We start from the raw sequence: 6,312 nt of genomic DNA, 5'->3' as shown, positions 1-6,312 counted from the left end.
GGTATTTACCAATGTCATTGCTAATCCTCATCTGCGTAATCTCCTTGATTCTTGATTTTGTCCTAGCATCAACTCTAGGAGAGAAGAAAATCGACGACTTACTTTTACTCACCAATTCTCCAGATGCTTCACAGAAAATATCAAGGCACTGCAACATGCAGTGAGCTTGCTCCTCAGAGGCAGGTCTAAAAAGCAAGAGATCGTCTGCAAACATTAGATGGGAAACATAAGGTCTATTTCTAGTAACCCGGATTGGCGTCCACTTCTGCTCATTAACCAAATCACATATAATATGAGATAACAAATCCATGCATAAAACAAACAAAAGTGGCGAGATTGGATCTCCCTGTCTGAGCCCTCGTTGTGGGATGAATTCATTGGTTAATTCACCATTCCAAAGAACGTTGTAACTCATAGTCGTGACGCATAACATAACTAGATTGAGGAAGCCCTCCTCGAACCCAGCATCAATTAGTACTTGCCTCAGAAAAGACCACTTGATCTTGTCATATGCTTTCTCAAGATCTATTTTCATAGCCATTAGACCTCTCCTCCCTCTAGATCTGTTCACGATGTGGATGATTTCCTGTGCTATAATTATGTTATCTTGAATATGCCTCCCTTTGATGAAGCTGACTTGGAAAGGAGAGATAATCTCATTCATTACATCCTTAAGCCGTCTAGTGATGATCTTAGTGATACACTTATAATGGACCGTGCACAAAGAAATGGGTTAGAAATGGTGCACTCCCCCCGAATTGTCCCTTTTCGGAATCAAGGAGATTAGAGTTTTATTTGCTTCACCCAATCCAGAATTCCCCAAGAATATGTTTCGCACAAAACTACAAACAACACCACCGATTACCTTCCAGTTCTTCTGATAGAAAACAGGGGAAAACCCATCAATGCCAGGAGCTTTGAAAGGTCCCATAGAGAAAATTGCCTCTTTAACCTCCTCGTCCAGGGGGACCACGTTGAGATTAGTCCGTATCACTTCCTCAAGTCTGGGGAAATTTGTTACAGTACAAAGATTATAACTCCCATCCGAATTAACAGCATAAAGTTTCTTGAAATAGCTAAGAACCAAATTTTTTAGCTCAGTTTCATCTTCAATCCACCCACCAAGATCATTCTTCAAAGCAGCGACTCTGTTTCTTTTTCTTCTCACACAAGTCTTGAGATGATAATATTGAGTGTTCCTATCACCTTTAGTGATCCATCTAGTTCTGGCTTTTTGAAACCATTTCATCTCCTCTAGCTTCAAAATTTCCTCTAATTGTTGCCGTAAGTCCAGTTCAAGATTACACAGAAAATTAGAATAGGGGTAAGCACTAGAATTCTGGATTCCCTTCAGTCTCGACAGAATTATTCTTTTATGCTTTTCAACCATCCCAAACACATCCTTATTCCACCTTAAAAGAGAATGTTTAAAATTAGTCAGGCCTTGGTTCAAATTTCCATTCCCCTCCCAAGCCAAGTTCAAAAGATCAAAGAAATTTTCATGCTCCATCCACATAGCCTCAAAACGGAAAGGCTTTGTCCCTTTCCGTTGTACCTCATCTTCAGCCATCATGATAGCTAAAGGGTTATGGTCCGAAAAGGAAACTCGTGGGCGTACCTTAATCTGCCAACCTGGAAAAGAGCTCATAAACAGAGCGTTACCGAAAGCCCTGTCAAGTCTTTCAAAGAGTCTTGCAAAGCCTGTAATTTTAGGATCCTTCCAAGTAAATTTTGGTCCTATGAATCCCAAGTCTAATAAAAGACACCTTTGAATTCTTTCATTGAACCACTTGATGCGATTCTCATTTGCCCGAGAACCCCCAATTCTCTCTGAAACTGACGAGATATCGTTGAAATCGCCACAAACTAACCAAGGCTTTGTAATAGTTGCAGCAAGAGCTTCCAATTTGTTCCAAAGTTCTGTCCGTAGATTACTATGAGGAATCGCGTAAACCACTATGCCCAGGAACACAGGGTATCCAGAGAAGGTACACCACATATGGATAAATTGGCAGTCCTGCAATAGTACCTCCACTAGCACACGCTCGCTCCTCCATGCTGCAACTAACCCTCCAGACCGCGCAACACTAGAAACCATAACAAAATTATCGAAACCTAACATTGAGAGGCAATGCATGTGGGAAGGGTTGTCACACTTTGTTTCTGCCAGAATCAAAATACTAGGCCTAAGCCCACCAAGCACAGTCTTCAAGTTTTTTGAGAGGCCTTTTCCACAGGCCCCTCTTGTATTCCAGAAAAATAAACAATCCATAAAACTAGCTAAAAGGAAAAAGGAGCGAGCCCACGGCACAATTAACAATTAGCTAGGAATTGGGTTTCCGACACCATTACTCCATCGCTTTGATCACTCGGTTGTCCCACCTCCTCCATTGGGCTTTGCAATTCAGGCCCACGATTCTGCACTCTATTATTTTCCCCTATGTCCCCTCTGTTTCCTGGGTCATGTGGTAAGCCAGATGGATGAGAGAGAAATTCCATTTGTTTGTCCTCGTCAGTTTCCTCTGAGAACCTTGGGGTCCCTTCCTCACGTATTCCTTCTTGTAATTCGCTGCCCTCTTTTGAGTCTTCTGAAGTAAGCATCAAAATCTCATTATTTCTCACGTGGTTGTGAAACATCTCTCGGGTTCTCTTCTCTCTTTTCCCACCACAATTCTTCTGCACGACCACTTCGACTGACCTCGCTGGGACCACTGACTCTGCCATGCTGTTATCCCTGCCTTGCCTCTTTTGCTGCACAGGTTTTTTGCTTTTCGATCGCCGTACATTGATAGTGGTCGGCATAGCAAATGAAACCTCCTGTCCCTCTGTTTCCGCAGGCAACACGTTCTCCTCAATAATTTTTGAAAAATTATTTCTTTCTTCCACGTCAGCCAAAGCGTTGAAACGAGTTCCGGTTCCTTGTTGCCGGAGTACCTCCCCCTGTTTCTCCCTACCTCGCCATTGCCTCCTTGGTTTCTGGGCAACTTTCCAAACTTCCTGCTCATAAACTTTCCTCTCCATGTTTATCCCTTGTTCTTGTCCCTCTCTGGGTTGGTCATTGCCGTTAACTTGGTTCAACTCAGCTTCTCGACGTTTAGTTGGGCATCCCTCACAATGATTTCCATAGACACCACAGCTTGTACATAACGAGTGTAGCCCTTCATACTCCAAAAGATACTCTTCGCCATCTAAGGAGAACCCGGACATTAACTGCTTACTTAAGTCTACAAGCACACAAATTCTTGCATAATGAGCTCTCAACTAACACGAGGTATTCACGTCAACCTTTAGTGTCTCTCCAATCCTGTTGCCAATGATTGTGAGAGCTTCCTGATCATAATATTCCAGTGAAATTCTAGGAAGTCTTACCCAGACAGCAACTTTGTCAATTTTTGCTCTACTAGGGGTGAACCGTGGCTCCCAAGGTCTCACTGTTAGATAGTGATCAAAGATCATCTAGGGGCCATCCGTGAGGGCGTTGAAATAATCTTCTTTGTTTGATAGTTTTACTACAAAAAAACCATAACCAATATTAATTAGATTAATAACACCCTTCTTCGCCCAGAGTGCCTGCAGTCTCGTTTCCAGAGCTTTGTAACCAATGTAACAGTCCAAAAGATTCACAATAACCGCTTTTTTCCAAGCTTGATATAGTCTCTTCTTGACTCTACCGGAAAAATGGAAGGTCGGAAAGTTTCTTTTAGGATCCTCTCTAATCCTAACCAACGGTTCCTCCCTACCGTTCTCCATATCAGACATGGGATCATCAGACGAATCATGCTCCTTATCCTCTTCTTCTTATGAGCTTTCACTTTGTCTATGCACTCCTTTCAGCATCTCAACAAACGAAGGACCCTTCCTCTGGATAGGTACATCCCTTTCTCCCACCTTTGGCCACTCATTAATATTAGAGTAGTCACCTATTTCCTTGGCATTCTTAATCTTCTTAGAGCTTCTCTGCAGCAGATCATCCTCCTCTTTTGAAGGAGGAACATTCCCAGCGTTCCTACTTGAGAGCACGAGAGCCATTCAGCACGATGACGCAGTTCTGTTGAACCTCTCACTTCGCTTCAAGTTAATGCTTCTAATCTTTGATTCTAGGAGCCCAATCTCATGAGAAGGCACTTTCGATGTAGGAGAACTGACCAATGACTCACCTTTCTCCTCTTCATTAGCTAGCTTCACGCAATATGGGTGTACGCTCGCAGGAATCTGTAGTCTGTAAATCTGGATTTATGAAGGCATCATGAGATGACGAGACTTCCTGGATCCTAATACCCACCCTCGCATGTAAAGAGTTATTTTCAGCCTTCTCAGTTCCTGAACTTTCTCCAAGTGTCCCCATTTGTTTCCCTCCCTCATTCTTGGAACCATATCCCATACGTGGGTTCCCATGCAACGATTCAAAACTTGCGCTTTCCCGTGCAAATTATTAGCTGCCGGAATTCGATTCATATTCCTCTTCATGGCCACCGGAGAAAAACTTCGATATGCTGGCGCACACATACTCGAATTGAAAACTTTATCCTGAGATTCATTATCATCATCCTCCATTAATTCTTCACAAGTTCTGCTTTCATGGCCAAGGTTCCCGCAAGTAAAACAAAACCTCAAAAGCTTTTCATATTTCACCTGTGTCCAAGCATCTGTTAGATTGTTCGGCCTGGGTACACAGACACCTGGCACTAAAGGTTTCTCTGTATCTAACTCCACTCGGGATCGGCAGAAACTCCGTGCAGCAAACCTTACGTCCTCCGGATCTTCAATTTCCAGGACTTACCAATAACACTGGCCATGCTCCTTATATTTTCTGCCAGTCTCCCCGCCGGAGGAAGATTATGGAATTGTACCCAAAAAACACAGTCCTTGATATTAATCTCATTATCCCCTATAAACGACTTCCTACGTTGGAGCCTTGACATATGATTGGGCACAGTCCAAGGGTTCTCATCTAGGACTCTATCCGCCTCATGTTCATTTTGGAAGGCAAAGGAGTAGAGGTTGTACCCAAGGGATTTTATTTCTAAATTCCCTTGGAGTTTCCAAGCCGCCGAGACTGCACCCTGCGCCGTCGCGTAACCAATCTTTGCTTTGGAGAAGATTTTTCCGACTAGAACGTTCCGACTTCCCTCTTCTTCATTCTCGTCCTTCCATCGAAAATGAATCGCCACCCTACTACTCTCCATTCCTACGAACTGCGCTGGAGAGCTGACAAAAGATTGGAGAGACAAGCCTTACCCTGTTTTAGAGCACCAAAACAGAGAAAGGCCCCTCCACTTCTACAGGTCGAAGTCTTCCACTTAGAAAATATTAGTTGCCCCAGCTTGTGAGTTACGGGAAAAGTCCCAATTAGCTTATAATTTCTTCTACATGCACAGTCACACAGGATATTGGATATTTCTTGTGGTTGAAATCAAAATCTAGCTATTTCCCCCATTGGTCCTTTCACTGTGTTTCTTAAAGTACAGGGCTAACAAAGCAAAGCTAAATGATGCTTTAATAAAAAGAAATAAAAAATGTACATGTGCCAAATTCAAAATTGGAAAAAAGTACATATACTTGTAAAACGGTTTCCCCCTTAAAATTCATATGTAGATTAAGCTTAATTATTCAAATAAAATGCGAACACATTAGCTATGAGAAAAGTGCAGATTTGCGCATCAATTTCTCGAGATGTACTATCGATCATCAATTAATTCTAGAGGCCCCTAGCTTCCACACACAATAGTTGATTTTCCATCTTTCAAGCATTATTTTTCAAGTCGTCCAAGGCGCAAGTTGAAAATAAAGCCTCAGAAGTCCAACTCTTTCTTAGAACATCATCACTATTTCTCTTCTTCCCTTTCTACACATAATTTTTCTTTTTGCCAGTCCTTTCTATGATTAGCTAAAAATTTGGCAAGAAAACAAATTGAGATTTTATATTTGAGATCAAAACACATTTCTCAACTAGTTTTTATATGAAGATTGTAGGGACTGTATTTTTAATTTAGTTTTTAATATGAATTCATCATAAATAATATTTCCATATATTGTGTGACTAATGATTGGATAGGACTGGGGGAGTATTGTTTAAAAGTTAATATCATGAAGATCAATATGAAATATGGTTTCAGACTATATGTAAAGTATGTATTAAAAATTTAATGGAGAAGGTTAAAATACTAAGCCAAAGAAGAAAGTTCAAATAATATGATAATCTTTTTCAAAAAAAATTGAGAAGGCAAAGCACAAATTTTAGGATCGATCAAGGAGCAAAATATAAATTTTAAGGGGAGGCAAATGAATGCATATCGGAAGTTATAAAACAAA

This window comes from Neltuma alba, unplaced genomic scaffold, assembly GCF_004799145.2.
Source record: "Neltuma alba isolate B1F8T4 unplaced genomic scaffold, ASM479914v2 tig00003967_pilon, whole genome shotgun sequence".
Classification (NCBI taxonomy): Eukaryota; Viridiplantae; Streptophyta; class Magnoliopsida; order Fabales; family Fabaceae; genus Neltuma; species Neltuma alba.
This window is presented reverse-complemented; position numbering follows the sequence as displayed.